At 39.6% G+C, this 17,993-nt stretch overlaps 1 protein-coding gene across 5 annotated transcripts in view; it reads left to right on the top strand.

The window, feature by feature from the left end:
• fbxo8 (F-box protein 8) overlaps positions 1 to 17,993 on the top strand; it is a 73,072-nt gene that overhangs the window by 601 nt on the left and 54,478 nt on the right. Inside the window, exon 1 of one of the 5 annotated variants that reach the window (XM_073048015.1) lies at positions 208 to 345. The exons of 3 other annotated variants lie outside the window; for them this stretch is intronic. The gene's annotated coding sequence lies outside the window, so the exon portion shown is untranslated. Of the gene's footprint in view, positions 1 to 207; positions 346 to 8,946; positions 9,083 to 17,993 lie in introns of those variants that run through there. One more of the 5 variants, XM_073048016.1, reaches the window with a different exon arrangement.

The raw sequence follows: 17,993 nt of genomic DNA, 5'->3' as shown, positions 1-17,993 counted from the left end.
AGGGTTGTGAAGGAAATGTACTCATCTAATCAAAGAATAAAATCAATGCAGGATAGCGAGCCATGAAATAAAAAGAGAAGGAAGCAAAATACTTCACCTTTATATTCTATTTTGTTTTGCAATCTGGAAGTAGGTTCAGTTTTTTTCCCCACACGTGGCATAGGTGTGTCATCTGGGATTTGGGGACGGGGGGCAGAGTTGTTTAAGTCGGAAGCTTGTAGGTTGAAGTCCAATTTGTGTGTTTGAGGCACAAAAATCTTGGCTGGCACTCCAGTTCACGAGAAGACTACACAGTCTTTAAAGTGAATTAGTTCCTGTTAATAGAAAATGTGAAACTATTTTCAGGTATGTAATACAATCTGCATGACAGGTAGTTTGTTTTGTTTTGGAATTATTTTAATTATGGTGTGGTTTATCAAGCAATTTTGAATTAAATTTTGATTTGCAATGGATTTGTTGAAACGAGTAGAACTCCAATTATGAGAACACTTGAACTTGATCAAAAGATAATTTGAAGGGTTGATTGTTTTCACCAACACGAGAGTGAATGTCAGTTATTTGGAGACTCAGCTTGAATACATTCAGTACAGTATATCAAATAGCTTTTACTATGTGATCTATTTTTGTATCCACCCTACACCTGTATGCGAGGGATATGCATGACTGGCTGTTCTTTTTCAAATTACCATTACATCCTTCCTACCCTCCACCCTTGCAGCATAGATAAGCTGTGGTTGTTCTCTGTGAAACTAGAGGAGGCTGGGAGGAGGTTGACAGAAGTGATTAAAATTACTGGGTTTAGTTACAGTAAAGAGAAACTATCAAATGGCTGAAGAATAGCAATAACCTATTTAAGATGGTTGGGAAGAAGAACTAGAGGTGGTACAAGAATACTTAGGATTTAGAACATATTGCCTGAGAGTTCTATAATAATAGCTTTATGGCTGGGGGGGGGAATACAAATTTTATGAGAAAGCTGGGGAAGAAAATAGCAGGTAGGACAGGAACTGATCAAAGAAAACCCTTAATAAAATTTAAAGTCATTCAACATTCTTCAGAAACAGAAATGTTAAAGTACATTTTAAACTGTAGGGGAAAAGAAATAGGAAACAAAAAAAAAGCCTGTGATATGGTAGTAGATGCCGTTTGTGGCTGTAGGACTACTCTCTCAAATGTAGAGAGAGTAGAGCATGCATTCTTGAGGTGTGCCTGTGTTTATTGTCAGCAAGAAGGAGATGTTATCAACCTACACTGTGGTCTCACAATGAGGAGGTTAAGGATCCATTTGCAGAGGGGTATGCAGAAGCACATGTTTTGAAGCTTATTGATTAGTACTCAGGGCATGATGATATTAAATGCTAAAATGTAATCAATATACAGCAGCCTTCTGTATGTATTGCTGTTGTCCGGGTGCATTAAAGCCAAGAGGCGAGCCAGTGAGATTGTGTCTGCTGTAGACTTCTAGTGGTTGGTGGTAAGCAAATTGCAGTTGTTTCAGGCTCTTCCTCAGGCAGAGTTAATTCTAACCATAACCAGCTTCTAAAAGCACTTCATTGCAGGAGATGTGAACACGACCAGAAGATGGTTATTGAGACAGCTCATCTGTTGGGCACTGGTATGGTTGTGTGTTTTGCTTTAATTTGCAGCATCTGCAGGTTTCCTCTTGTTTGTGATTGATGTTCATTTGAAGCAGGTGGAAACCTCCGATTGCATCAGTGAGAGTTGAAGATGTCCTTGAACACTCCAGCCAGTTGGTCAGCATTGGTTTTCAGTATCTTGCCAGGTACACCATTGGGCTACTTGGTGGTGTTCTGACAATGGCCTCTTAGATAGAGATCACAGGGTTGCCAGATGATGTGGACATTCACGCAGATGTAGTGTTATTCTCCCTTTCGAAGTGTGCATAATAGGTGCTGAGCTCATTGGTGAGTGAAGCATCACTGCCAATAATGCTGTTAAGCTTCACCTTATGCGAAGTAATAGTATGCAATCCCTGCCACTGTAATGTGATGCAACAGTATAGTTTACTTACTGTACATCAACTTGCATCAAAGTTTCCTGTGCCCATTACACATGTCATCGTGGAGATGCCATGGATGAGTAGTAGTATATAAATATGTTCACAGCATGAACCCACTGGAGATTAGAAGAGGGAGATGAAACTTGCGAACCTGGAAGATGCTCACAGCAGATGTGGACAAGATGTTTTATTTGCGGGAGAATCTAGAACTCAGGATCACTGTTTAAAAGTAAACTTAAGAAAGCAGACGTACAGTTTTTTTTGGGTTGTAAGTCTTTGGAAATTTCTCCCATAAATAATGGTGGAAGCAATATGATTATGTTTTAAAGATAGATACTTAAAAATCTTTGGATGTATGAAAAATGTATGATTATTCTGTAGGAGGGAAGGGTTACATTGAATGGGGAGTAGGTTTATATAGGCCAACACAACATTGTGGGCTGTAAGGCCTGTACTGTCCTGTATTGGTGAAAGGTCACTGCATATGAGCATAACTGTGGAGTTGAGAATGCAATCAGATTAGCCAAGCTTATGAAATAGTGCTGTGTTCTTGAGATACCAAGTGACATTTTTCTGACTCTAATTCAAATGTTTGGATGCCACTTGCTTAAAAGATATTGGAATTTCTCAGAATCGCTCAGGTTTCCTGTTGGAATGGAGATAATTGACTGATGTAATGAGTTGGTTCAGTTCTCATCACCTCCACTTCAGAATCAAGATGAATCCAATTTCTTTGTGGACCATTTCCCATATCTTGGAACCAACCTGTCAATGAAGATTAACATTGATATTGAAATTGTCTGTCATCTTTAACTTTATGTCACCTGTAATTCTTGCCCTTCTTTCTATATGCTACTGAGTCTTGGACTACTTAGAGAAGATCTCCTGAGAGTATTGGAGAGGCACCACCAACACTGCTTCCACAAAATCTTTAATCCATTGCCAAATGAGCAAGTTAGACCAACATCTCTGGCATTGCACCCAGTCATTCTTTTTGCAGGTTGTGTCATCTGCTTGCCTAGAATACATTCTTGAGCTCTGTCAGGAGGGTAAAATACTAGGTGCATTGAGGAAAAGGTTCAAAAGTGTTTTCAACGTCTTCTATGAAAAAGTGCTGGATCCTTTTTAACTTTTGGAAATCCCTCTTCCTCCACCATTTGAAGTGGAGGGGAAACATTGGTTGGCACAGAGAATCTCAGTTCTACTTTAAGAACAAACTAAAGCTTCATGTGAATGGCAGCAGGGGTTCACCACTTTCCAAGCAACCTGCTCCATTTGCTTGGTCAAGCACTTGCCTTATCTGCAGCACATCTCACTTTGTCTTCAAGAACTTAATTCAGTTCAAAATTGTTTATTGTCATTTTCAGTACACACGATGGTCTGCTCTTATCAAATTATGGTATTGCTTTGCACTGTTGTAACTGTATGTTATAATTATGTGTTGTTTTTTTTTTTTGGTCAGTTAGTCTTGGTCTGTCTTGTGTTTATGTGATATCATACTGGAGGAACATTGAATTTCCCCTTGGGGATGAATAAAGTATCTATCTATCTATCTAAAGGAGAACAGACTTAGTGTTACTCCTGATCTGATTTCTGCACAAAAAGAACACAAGATAAGGAACCCAATAAGATAAAGCAGCTTGTATGTGCTGACTGTAAGCCCATAAAGTGACTCTTGGTAAGGTGACTGACAGGAAATAAGAATGTGGTGGTGGATGTGGAGAGTTGGGTTTATTAGGTGGAAGTGTTGATCATCCTTACTGCTCATAAGTCATTTCAGAATCCAGAAAACTGGACTGCCAGTGCCCTCCACAATCCCAGTAAACTGTCAAAGACTAATCACAGAAGAGTAGGTTTTCATAATATGATGTTATTATAACATAACTCTTTCCCCAGAAATCCTTTGGAATCAAGAAAACTAAGTGGCTAATGAGGCCGATGTGGGAAGCATACATTCTTCAATGTACAATTGTAAGAAAAAGTTTGTGAATCCTTTGCAATTATCTGTTTTTTCTGTATTAATTACTCAGAAAATGTGGTCTGATCTTCATGTAAGTCACAACAATAGACAAACACAATCTGCGTAAACTAATAACCACAAACAATTGTACTTCTCTGAGTACTCCATTTAAACAATCACAGTCTAGGTTCAAAAGAACTATGTGAATCTCTGGGGTAATGCCTTCTAAAAACAGCAATTTGGAATCAGGTGTTCCAATCAATGAGATGAGATTGGAGATGTGGTTGTAGAGGTGCTCTGCACTGTTTACTTTAAAAGATATGCAAAGTCAGGTTACCGACAGAGCCTGATCTTCTCAAGAACAATGTTTATGTACACCATACCTTGATCAAAGCAACTTTCAGAGGACCTTAGAAGAAGAATTGTAAGGATGCATGAAGCTGGAAAAGGCTGCAAAAGCATTTCTAAAGACTGGAGTGTTCATCGGTCCACACTAAGGGAAATTGTCTACAAATGGAGAAAATTCAGTACTGTTGCAACACTCCCAAGAGTGGGTGCCCTGCAAAGAATTGCACCAAAAGCATAACATGCAATGCTGAAGGAAGTGAAAAAGAACCCAGTAGTAACAGCAAAAGACATGCAGAGATCTCTAGAACTTAAAGTCTATGTTTATGTGTCCACTACAAGAAAAACACTGAACAAGAATGGTGTTCATGGAAGGACACCATGGAGGAAACCACAACTCTGCAAAAAAAAATTTAAAAAAATTGCTGCACTTCTCAAGTTTGCAAAAGACCACCTGCATGTTCCACAACACTACTGTGATAATGTTCTGTGGACAGATGAGACAAAAGTTGAACTTTTGGGCAGAAGTGTGCACTGCTATGTTTGAAGGAAAAAGGCACTGGACACCAATACCATAACCTCATCCCAGCTGTGAAGCGTGGTAGAAGGAGCTTCGTGGTTTGAGGCTGCTTTGCTGCCTCGGGCCTGAACCGCTTGCAATCCTTGAGGGAGCAATGAATTCAAAATTGCATCAAGACATTTTACAGGAGAATGTCAGGGTAGCGGTCTGTCACCTGAAACTTAATAGAAGTTGGATGATGCAACAAGACAATGATCCGAAACACAAGAGTAGATCAACAGAATGGTTTTAAAAAGAAGAAAGTTCGTGTTTTGGAATGGCCAAATCGGAGTCCAAACCCTTAACCCAATTGAGATGCTGTGACATGACTTGGAGAGGAGAGGACTATTCATGCAAAGTATCTCAGAAATGTTGGTGAACTGTAACAATTTTGTATGGAGGAATGATCTAAAATTTCTCCTTGTCATTGTACAAGTTTGATCAGCTTGTTCAAGAAATGTTTGGTGGAAGTTATTGTTGCTAAAGGAAGCTCTACCAGGTATTAAATACAAGGATTCACGTACGTCTTTGAATCTGGACTGTATTTGGTTAAATGGCGTACTTGGTATTGACACGAAGAAGTACAATTATTTGTGTGTTATTAGTTTAGGCTAATTGTGGTTGTCTATTATTGTGACTTAGATGAAGATTGGAACATATTTTATGAGTAATTAATGCAGAAAGTCAGGTCATTGCAAAGGGTTCTCAAACTTTTTCTTTCCTCTTTGTGTGACAGGCTGTACCTGATGGAGTGGGTGAGTATTTGTGCAAGGTGCATTCCTTTACTCAATTATGCAGGGCTCTTGGAGTGTTTCCTTTAAGTGACCCCAACATTTGTGACATCCCAAATGCCCCTTATCCCCTTTGAGTGGTTGTGAGTCAGAAATTTCTAGCAGTGAGTTGGTTTCTCTATTCCCTGTAAGCTGCATGTGTGTATGGCTGTACTTTAACTGAAAGGATTCTGCGCTCATAGTTTCTGCTGCTGTGCAGCTGGAATTTTCTTTTATACGGTAATTATGATTTTGAAATCAATGAATATCCTGAAATTGTACTAATGAATATAATGCATACACTTTCTAAATAATAAATATAACACATCATTTACTTTGAAGCATTTTAGAGCTTCAATGTACTTGGACTGTAGTTGTTTCAATTTACAACATGGTTACTGGTCACTTCACTGCAGGAAGGATGTGCATACTACGGAGTGAGTGCAGAGGAGGTTTACAAGGATATTGCCTGGATTGGGTAGTGTACCTTATGAGAATAGTTTGAGTGAACTTGGCCATTTCTCCTTGGAGCGACGGAGGATTAGAGATGTATAAGATGATGAAGGGCGTTGATTGTGTGGATAGCGAGAGGCTTTTTCCCAGGGCTGAAATGGCTAACAAGAGGGGGGTATAGTTTTAAGGTGCTTAGAAATAGGTACCGATGGTATGTCAGGGGTAAGTTTTTAACACAGAGATTGGTGGGTGCGTGGAATGCACTGCTGTCGTTGGTAATGGGAGCAGATAAAATAGGGTCTTATAAGAGCCTCTTAGATAGGTACATAGAGCTTAGGAAAATGGAAGGCTATGCAGTAGGGAAATTCTAGGCAGCTTCTCGAGTAGGTTACATGGTCAGTACAAAATTGTGGGCTGAAGGGCCTGTAATGTGCTGTAGATTTCTATGTACAAATTGTAATAATAAACAGACAGACAGACATACTTTATTGATCCCGAGGGAAATTGGGTTTTGTTACAGTCGCACCAACCAAGAATAGTGTAGAAATATAGCAATATTAAAAACCATAAATAAATAATAATAAGTAAATTATGCCAAGTGGAAATAAGTCCAGGACCAGCCTATTGGCACAGGGTGTCTGACACTCCGAGGGAGGAGTTGTAAAGTTTGATGGCCACAGGCAGGAATGACTTCCTAAGATGTTCGGTGTTGCATCTCGGTGAAATGAGTCTCTGGCTGAATGTACTCCTGTGCTTAAGCAGTACATTATGGAGTGGATGGGAGACATTGTCCCCATCTGAGAAAGTTAAGCCTGGTTCAATTAAGATAGATAGATAGATAGATAGATAGATACTTTATTCATCCCCAAGGGGAAATTCAATGTTCCTCCAGTATGATATCACATAAACACAAGACAGACCAAGACTAACTGACCAAAAAACCACATAATTATAACATACAGTTACAACAGTGCAAAGCAATACCATAATTTGATAAGAGCAGACCATGGGCACTGTTCACTGCTATGTTGAACTACATGATTAGAAACAAAGAATTTGAAGAAATGTTAATTCTTGCCTAGATTGGAGAGCATGCCTTATGAGAATGGGTTGAGTGAACTTGGCCTTTTCTCCTTGGAGTGATGGAGAATGAGAGGTGACCTGATAGAGGTGTATAAGATGAGAGCCATTGATCATGTGGATAGTCAGAGGCTTTTTCCCAGGACTGAAATGGCTAACACAGTTTTAAGTTGCTTGGAAGTAGGTACCGAGGAGATGTCAGGGGTAAGTTTTTCACACACAGTGGTGGGTTTTTCACACTGCCAGCAACTGTGGTGGAGGTGGATACAATAGGGTCTTTTAAGAGCCTCTTAGATGGGTACATGGAGCTTACAAAAATAGAGAGTTATGTGGTAGGGCAATTCTAGGCAGTTTCTAGAGTAGGTTACATGGTCGGCACAACATTGTAATGTGCTGTAGATTTCTATGTTCAATGTTCTTGTTGAAAACATTGGAACATTTCAAGCCTGTAGTGCTGACTACAAATGTAGATTCAGTCTTATGAATTCAATCAGATGTAAATACAGAAACAGATTAGAAGTGGAATATTTGGATGGTCTAATGAGGATTAAGATATCTTTCACATGGATGCAAAATCAGTCTGGATAGTGTTTAGACAATGGAGTTGTAATAAAGACATGAGAAGTTTATGAAATGTGAAGATCTTTTTTGTACTGTATTTCATAATACTCTCTATGTAAACTTAAACGTGATTTTTCAATTTTCATTTTGTATACTCATAGTTTGCATATTACAAAAGAAAATGAGTGCGGTGCAGTTTTCAGGCCGTGTTTTTAAAAAACTAATAATTTCCTGCTCAGGACAGAATGGGAATAGTTGATCCATGCAGCTGTTTTTTTTAAATAGAGGGAATGTTGGTGGATTTGTTGCTTTTTTTTTTAAGGAGCCTTTGAACACATCCAAAAATTATTTCCAAAGTCTGCCTGGTAGTCTTTTCAGAGTTCTTCTATGGGACGAATCTCTGGGCATGCCAGTGGTGTGGGTTGCCCAAATTGGCTGATGATAGTTTACCTGGCTTCTTAATCGTAGAGATTTGCCTGGATTCTTTTGCTGATATCTTTTGAAGACAACATAAGCAAGGGGCTGTGGTAAAACGACAAAGGAGTGGAACTATTTCCGGTTGGGTTGAATGCCTTCCTATTGCTGCGTCATTATATCATTCATTTATAAATGATTTCTTGTGAGCTATTGACTAAACAATTCTCCTGATTTCTTGCTGGTTTTGCCATCATTATTGGGGAGAGTTTGAGTTTAGCTCAGGGGTTCCCAACCTTTTTTATGCCATGACCCCTTACCATTAACCGAGTGGTCCGTGGACCTCAGGTTGGGAACCCTCGTTTAGATGGAATCCTTGCAAGACTGAATTTCAGCCAGTCTCTATTAAGTGCTTCTCCTGAGTTCATTAAAGTTCATCTTTTTTGAGTTGAACTGAATTTGCAGAGCAAAAAAAGTGACATCTGTATTGTGTTCTCTGAATTTTTATAGATTTCTGCAAAATTCTGTATGATTCTGCACAGTTGTTGTGTGGTATGGACAAGTATGATCTTGTTTGCAGAACTGCGAAAGCCATGTCGTTTTGAAGAACGCTGTTGCACAAGTGTAATGGACTCTAGCGGCTGAAGTATGCTGTACTTCAAGGCAGTGAGCTAAATAGAGCATAGGCTAATGGGATTAAAGCTTTTGCTTATTCAAGTTTATTGTCCTGTGCACAAAGAACAGTAAGGTGCAGGTACAGTGAAAGACTTGCAGCAGCATCACAGGCACGTATATCCAGACAGCACGCAGCGCATAAATTACACTGAATTTGGGAGGCTTTATTATCATCCCGTGCAAGGCTCCATTTAAATTGAGAAGAATCATCTGTCTTATTGAGGAAGAGCAGGTTAGTTAATGAGGTAAGTGGACCTGTGCAAAATAGGGAACTTTGGGAAGATTCTGTCCATATATAAAGGATTGTTTTTTTTTGAGAACTTCAGGTTTGGCATTATTTAATTTCCCAGCAGTAGCAACTCTTGTAGCACACACAAAATGCTAGATGAGCTCACAGGTCAGGCAGCATCTATGGAAATGAATACAGTTTCAGGCCGAGACTCTTGTTCAGGACTCTTACTGTGCACTCATATTCATCAGCCAGTTCCCTCAAAACAAAATGAATATATTTCCTCTGAAGTTAGCTTGAAAAAGCTGTTGATAATTAGCTTGGAAAGTTGGAATCCTGCTGAAGGGCCTTGTCCTGAAACATCAACTGTTTATTCCGCTCCTGTTTATGCTGCCTGACCTGCTGAATTCCTTCTGCCTATCTGTCTGTCTCTGGGTTTCCAGCATCTGCAGAATCTCTTGGGTTTTGAAACTCTTCCCCTTTTGACAGTCTGATTAAATGGTGATATTTTCTAAAATACAAAATGTGTGGACTTTACTACAAAGCAAACTAAATATTTGCAGGGAGATGCACAGACTAAGTGGTACACCAGGGATTAGCAGGTTGTTTATGAGTTGGATAAACATTACACTGCAGGTTTGACACCTTGGATTTAAAAAAAACTGTAGAACAGATGGGATGGATTACAAGGAATAATCACATTAAGTTGCTTAAGTAATGTCACTAAAATATAAATTCCTTGCCTGTGAGCACTGGCATTTAATTATTTTCTTTTAAGTTTTGTTGCTTATTGAGGTTTTTAGCAATTGTTAGTATCGAGAGCAAATGACATTTGCAATATTCCTGGAATGCAGTAAAACCTCTCAAGGCAGTTCACAGAAACTGCATCAGAAAAAAAAATGCTTGGTTATATATGGAGAGATTGTTGGTTATTAAACTAGACTAGATGCATAGAAATAAATACAGTCTACCAAGCTGGCTGATAGCAACAGCATATTGATCAATAATATTGTGAGGCAATGGGTGGACTGTGAAGGACAAGAGACTTTTTGTTATGTGAAGGCTGTGTCGCTGTAAGACACAGGGTGATGGTCTGGATGTTAAGAACTATTTGATTTCACGACAAGAGTGAAAATGTGAGTGAAAATAGATTTGGAGAGGGAAAAGGAGATGGGTGATAAGGCAGTAGGCCAAGAGGGAGTGAGTGAGTGTGTGTGTGTGATGAGGAATGAGAGTAGATTTGAAGGTGAGTAAACAACAATATTTGAAGTGAAAAGCATAAACTATGGTTCAGCTAAATGGGAACTGGAAGTGAAGTTGCTTGATTATCAGTCTGCTGGGTATGAGGCTAAAGGAGTAGGAAGTTGGATCCGCGAGCAAGATAATCTTGGAGAAAGCATAAAAGAAACTAAAGTTGCTTTGGTTAAAGGCTTTGGGGGCAGCCTGACTTGGTAGGCTGAGGGAAACACCAGGGACTGAGGTTGGATGTGCACACTGACCTATTTGTCACTGTGTTATTGCTTGATGAACGTTACCTTATCTTCCATCTGGGCACCACACAGCCTTCTGGACTCTTGAGTTCTACAACTTGGGTAACTTGCATTTTCTGTTTGTGTAAGAACTAATCAATTAATCTGTGATAAAGGCACAGTTATTCTCTACATTAGTATTTGTCTCCCATGTCCAACTGCTCTGAATTTCTCAATTTTAATTCATTCTCTGACACCCCTCATTTTATTAGGTATCTATCATTGTCCCTATTAACTCATTCACCAGGAGAAATTGTTTACAGCTTATCCCCATGGCAACTTGGCTAGTGGCAATGCAAATATGATTAAGCAGATGCAAAGTTTCCCTAGGGTTTCAATAATATCAGATTTAGAGGATATATGATAATTATGGGTGTTTTGTGGATAAGTCTGGAATTAACAAAACCATAAATGAGGGATCTCTGGTAGAAAGATATTTCAGTGTATCAGGAAATTGAAATATTACATAGGGCAGTTTGTAATTCAATGTAAGTGATAAATATTTCACCTTTGTAATTCTCTCAATAGTATTACTGATTCTCTCAATTGCAGCAGTTTGGGCTGCTTCAAATATCTGTTTTTTTTCGTATTATTTAAAATTATGTATTTTTGTATTTGCAGAATTTGTCTTTTGCATATTAGTTTGTTCATTTTCGTAGTTTTTCATTAACTATTGTGTTTTTTTTGTATCTAATGTGAATGCCCACAAGAAAATGATTCTCAGGGTAGTATATGGAGACATATGTGCACTTTGATAATAAATTTACTTTGAGGTAAACAAGCCAAAGAAAAGTATTGATGTTCCATTGTGATATTCTCGATACGTTTTAGGATATTGCCTTTTCAACTCTTTGATTCTGTGGTTGTTGCTTTAGAAAGTGCCATCACTTTAAATTGCCTGAAATTATCATGTTTGAATCAAATTTCCATTGCAGCTACAGCACTGAAAAAGACCTTGTGTAAAATCTGACTTTCACCAGATTGACCATGGTGCATGATATTCATCCTTGCCCATGACTGTGAAGTTGATTACCCCACCCTCCTCTATCACTACTACTACTAGCTAAGACTACCTCATCCAGCTGTAGACACATAATCTTCTTCAATGGTTGTTTTTCTCTCCAAGTGTTTACTTACTGGAAAACTTATACAAACCCTTTCCCCCTTTCCCCCTTTCCCCCTTTCCCCCTTTCCCCCTTTCCCCCTTTCCCCCTTTCCCCCTTTCCCCCTTTCCCCCTTTCCCCCTTTCCCCCCTTTCCCCCTTTCCCCCTTTCCCCCTTTCCCCCTTTCCCCCTTTCCCCCTGGACTGAATCACCATTTTTTCACTTGGAAGATGGTGAATTTTTGGTGTTTGATTTGCTGAAGGGCAGTGGATGCTCTGTCACTGATGGCAGTCAACACCAAGATCAGCAGATTTCTGGAAAGTGGATATGGGTTTGCAAGAAAATGCTTTGCAAGAAGTAGAAGATATTTGGCAGTGATCTTGAAGGGGTAATTGATAAACACATTCATGACTGAAACCTAAGTATATAGCTGTTATTTTCAGAGTAAAATATTTTGAGGTTCTTCATCATCCTAAAGCTTTCTTGGCAAGGAGCTAACAAATTATGAAAGAAGGATGTAATTTTCACTTTGGCAAAAAGTTTAGATTTAGTGCAGGGGTTCCTAACCTGGAGTTCATGGACCCCTCAGTTAATGGAAATATGCCATAGCATAAAAAACAGGTTGAAAACCTCCAACTTAGTGTGTTACGGACCAAATGCAAGAAGATGGGACTAGCTTCGATGGGTATCTTAGTTGATGTGGATGAGTTGGGCCAAAGGGTCTCTTTCTGTACCATATTCCTCTGACTGGAATTTGAAGGGCAAAAGCAGGGCAATTTGCAGTGTGCATTAAAATATATTCCAACAGCTGCATGTTTGGATTAACAATGTGGTTCCTTGGGGCATGTTTTCTGGATAGATTTAAGTAAAATTATTAGAGGACAAGCAGCATCTCTGCTTGTAAAAGAGTTTGTTTGCTTCAGTATTTTGGGTCTGATTTGAGAAAGTGGTGTCCCAATAGCAAAATGAGGATTAGTTTCCGGAAATAAACAGACTGGTCTTTCATCAGAGACTGACCTGGAAAAATTCCCACATCTATAATTTGTTTGCTAGATTGGTGGAGGTGGAGAATTAATACCAGTTTTGTAGAGGCCCCGTCATCCATGGCATTCAAATTATATAGTTCAGTCACATATGTTTACGATGTCCATTACAAAGTCTTGCATACTATATTATATAAATGCCTTTTTAGTGCTGTCTTTATCATTGTGTAACTGGCTGACTATATTCAATTTGCGCAAATGGGCTTATCACGTGATTATCATAAATTCTGATTATGTGCTCCTTTGTCACTAAATAAAAGGAATAGGGTTGGTTGGGGAAATAACTTAAACTATTTCTGTTCATTTTGGTTGTGAATTAATTAAAATTGCTATCTGTAGATGCACAATTCCAACAAAGAAATAGTGGTGGTTATCAGCCCTTAAATCTTCCTTCACTAAGTTGTGTGACTCTCTGCTTGTGTTTTGTATGCCAAGGATTTCAAAGTGACTCAGCTGCAGAGACGTCATGAGTACATGTTGAACACCATGTCATTTTATTTTATTTCCGTAAACCACCCACCACTCCAAAACAAAGGTGCAGTAGAGAATTGTTAATGAAAATTTTCATATGTCAATCACTTGGAAGGAAAATGGAATTTAAAAAAATATTTTAGGTGCAGCGTCTGTCTCCATGTTCATTCTTTGCCCAAACTTCCCCTATCTGTTTAATTATTTGCTGAATTCATCTTCTCAGAAATTGTGTTAGTAAATCATAAGAGGTAGGAGCAAAGTTAGGCCATTTGGCCCATCGAGACTCTTCACCATTTCATCATGGCTGGTTTATTAAGCCTCTCAATTCCACTCTCCTGTCTTTTTCCTATAACCTTTGGTGCATTTACTGATTAAGAACCTATCAACTTTTGCTTCAAATATACCCAATAATTAGGCCTCCACTGCCATAAGTGGCAATGAATTCCACAGATTCACCACCCTCTAGCTAAAGAAGTTCCTTCTCATCTCTGTTCTGAATGGATGCCCTCTATTTAGGCTGTGCCCTCTGGCCTTGGACTCCCCCCCCCCCCCCCAACTACAGGAAATATCCTCTCAACGTCTATTCGATAGGTTTCAGTGAGATCCCCCCTCATTCTTCCAAATTCCAGTGAGTACAGGCCCAGAGCCATCAAATGTTCCTCATACAATTAACCTTTTATTCCCAGGATAATTTTTGTGATCCTCCTCTAGCCCCAAACCAACACCAGCACATCCTTTCTTGGATAAAGGACCCAAACCTGCTCACAATACTCTAAATGTAATCTGACCAATCCCTTATAAAGCCTCAACATTACATTCTTGCTTTTATATTCTAGTCCTCTTGAAATGAATGCTAACATTGCAATTGCTTTACTTACTACTGACTTGATCTGCAAGTTAATCTTTAAGGAATCCTGCACTAGATTGCTCAAGTATTAGTAAATGGGGACATGTTTGTGTGATATAAAGATAAGGTTAATGTTGGAAATGCAGGTCAGGCAGCATGAGAGTGAATGATTGTTCTTTTGCAAACTAGAAAGGCTAGTAATCACTGGATATTGTTAAATTAGGTGCACACACCAGAGTCCTGTAATGTACCTAGTCAAAGGTAAGATGCCATTCCTGGAGCTTGCTGTTGTTGCATAGGGCAGTTCACTTAAAGGTTTGGGGTCACCAGTGCAGACTGAATGGAGGTGTGTTTTCCAGAGTGGTCACAGAATCTGTGTTTATTTTCTCCAATGTTGAAGACTAAATTCTGGGCCCCAAATTCAGACCCTTTTGAGTTGGAGGAGGTACACTAAATTGGAAGGAGTGTTTGCATCACTAGGTGTTGCAGGTGTGTAGGGGCAATTTAAAATTTGCCATTAGAAGGGGAATCAGTGTTGATAGACATGGAAGAAGGCATCCTTTTGAGATGTTGAAAGAGGAGTGAAGGGGAAGATATATGAATACATTGATATAGAAGTTCTAAAGGATAATCTGTTGAAAATAGTGTTTGATTAAACAGAAGATGAGGACGAGTATGTCGATCCTTGCTATGGATGGATAGGAGAGAATGAATGTGGGCAATGGTTTGTTTGAGGACATTTCCAAATATGGTGAAGGAAAAACCACAGTTGAGGCTTATGGAAGATGTGTTTAAAGCACTGATATGGAATTGGACAGGCAGCAAGTATGGAATGGTTCTTGAGGCAGAATGTTAGGATATATAGCTGATATATAGTCAATATAGCTGGGGGAATGTATGGGCTTGTTTTGAAAGAGATTAGTTTAAAAAGAAAAAATGAAAGTGGAATGGAAATTAACAAGAAAATAGACGAAGCAATTTGAGGGCTGTACTAGAGTAGAAAGCAGCACCAGTACAGTGGTCTGAGTATAAGATTTGATGGAGGGATTCACCTTAGAACTGAAATGTCAACGATTTCAATCTCTCAGATGGGTATATCAGCAACTTTTGGCTTCCCACGGCTATACCTTTGACCTGTGAATGTTTTGTTTTTCTTTATATATTGAAATTACCAACTAATAAATCACAAGCTGTACTATCCCACATTTCCTCTCTAACCCTTCCACTCAATGGTCCAAGCGTATTGACAATTCCTGGTGTTGCCCAAATAGTCAGTCATGAAGGCAGTTCAACAGTGCAAAAAGCTCAGATTCTGAGCTGCACATGAACTCCAATGGTGGCAGCAGAGGCCACGGACTGACATGTCAGAATGGGAGCGGCCACTCGAAATGGGTGGCCACCAGCAAATCCCACCTTTTGATGATGGACAGAATGAAGGTGCTTGATGAAGTGGTACCCCAGTCCATGATAAGTGTCACTGATGTAGAGGAGGCCATACTCGCAATTTCAGATTCAATAGATTACCCTGACACTTGCAGTCTGAAAGGACTGTTTGGGGCTCTGACTGTTGGTGAGGAGTGAAGGAAGAGTTAAAGTGGCAGGTGTAGCACTTGTCCCACTTACAGTGATGTGCCGGGGGGGGGGGGGGAGGGGGAGATTTGTGGGGAGGGATGAGTAGTCAATGGAGCTGCGTAGAGAGCGATTTGCACAGAAAGCGGGGTTGGGGGGGGGGGTCGATGGAGGGAAAGATGTGCTTGGTAGTAGAACCCCATTGGAGATGGCTGAAGTTGTGGAGAATGATGTGGGGGGTGGGGGTAGGTAAATGACAATGTACAACAGACTCTGCTTAATTTCAGATCCATACTTCCCTATTTTTAATGTATACTAAGTTCTCTTTATCCACTGCCTTAATTAACAAGGTCAGCTGCAGTAGTTTATTTTTTGTGATACAGTGCAACATCTCGTCTTTTGTTTTTGCTATTTATTTATGTTTCCTTTTGCGCAGTTTGTAGTCTTCTGCACTCTGGTTGATCTTTCATTGATCCTATTAGTGTTATTATTCTATAAATTTCCTGAGCATACCCACAAAAAGCGAATCTCAGGATTGTATATGGTGACATATATGGACCTTGATAATAAAATTTACTTTGAACTTTAAACAGGCCCTTCTGGCCCTTCGAGCCACACTGTCTAGCAACCTCCAATTTAATCCCCGTCTAATCACGGGAAAATTTACAATACCAAAATGAACTCATCAACCAATGTGTCTTTGGACTGTGGGAAGAAACCAGAACGCCCAGAGGAAATCTATGAAGTCACAGGGAGAACATACAAACTCTTCACAGACAGCGGCAGGAATTGAACCCTGTTCGCTGGTGCTCTGAAGCATTGTGCTCACCATTACGCTACCACAATTGAGACTGTTGGCAAATTCCAAGATCCCTTTCCAATAGTGTCAAACTAGTGAATCCAGTTTGCTGTGAGACGAATTGCATTTTCTTGCTTCTGCTGGCAAGTAGGAAAACATTATTAGTCTGTTTTGACCAGCTGAAACTTGCTGTTATATCCATGGAGGGATTGACTGCTGTATGTGACTGCAGTCTTGGTGTTATTGCTGATGGCCTAGGAGGTATCTGTGGTTTTTATCTGCAGGAAGTCTGTGCCCTTACCCCTTACAATGTACTCTCTGTATTTTCACCACTTGAGAAGCACAATGTTGTTGAAATGATGTTAGTAGCCCTTAGTACATCATTTGAATCTGCCAAATTATTTGACTGTGAGCTCAGATTTGTTCAAGTCTGTTGGGTGCAAAGTACTTGTTTCAATAGTAATAAGAGATTTAAAAGTAAATTTATTATCAGTACGTATCACATCACATCCTTATGTGCACTGTTGTATGACGTGGACAATCATGGTCTTTGACCATGATTGTTCTTGGCTAATTTTTCTACAAAAGTGGTTTACTATTGCTGCCTTCTTGGCAGTGTCTGTACAAGATGGGTAACTCTAGTCATTATCAATTCTCCTCAGAGATTGTTTGCCTGGCATCAGTGGTCACATAACCAGGACTTGTGATATACACCAGCTGCTCAGACGACCATCCACCACCATGGCTTCATGTGACCCTGATCGGGGGCGAAGCAGGTGCTACACCTTGCCCAATGGTGACCTGCAGGCTAGCGGAGGGAAGGATTTCCTTACACTCCAGTAGTAGAGACATATCTCTGCCCCACCACCCAAAAAAAAGGTGAATATAGATGTTAAATGCCATTAAACTTCAAACCCACTTTATTATAAGCATGAGAAAGTCTGCAGATGCTGGAAATCCAAAGCAGTACACACAGAATGCTGGAGGAGCTCAGCAGGTCAGGCAGCATCTATGGAAAGGAATAGATGGTCAATGTTTTGGGCAGAGACCCTTCTTTAGGAGCTGGTGAGCTCCTCCAGTAATTTGTGTGTGTCACTGTCACATTATGGTCTTCTACATGTTATGGTCTCCTTACTTTTATGGCCTTTCATAGAAAGGAATCAGAATCAGGTTTATTATCACCGGTATGTCGTGAAATTTGTTAACTTAGCAGTAGTAGCCACAACAGCAGTTCAGTACTATATAAAATATAGAAGAAAAAAATAATATATCAATTGCAATATATGTATATTGAATAGATTAAAAATTGTGCAAAAACATAAATACATTTTTTTTAAAGTGAGCTTGTGTTCAAGGGTTCAATGTCCATTTAGGAATCAGATGGCAGAGGGGAAGAAGCTGTGCCTGAATCGCTGAGTGTGTGACTTCAGATACCTCTCACCTGAAGGCATTAAGGTCCTTAATAATGGACACTGCCTTCCTGAGACACTGCTCCTTGAAGATGACCTGGGTATTTTGTAGGCTAGTACCCAAGATGGAGCTGACTATATTTACTGGCCTCTACAG

Source organism: Hemitrygon akajei, chromosome 6, assembly GCF_048418815.1.
Source record: "Hemitrygon akajei chromosome 6, sHemAka1.3, whole genome shotgun sequence".
Lineage (NCBI taxonomy): Eukaryota > Metazoa > Chordata > Chondrichthyes > Myliobatiformes > Dasyatidae > Hemitrygon > Hemitrygon akajei.
Note: the sequence above shows the minus strand (reverse complement) of the source record. Positions and strands in the feature narration are given on the sequence as shown.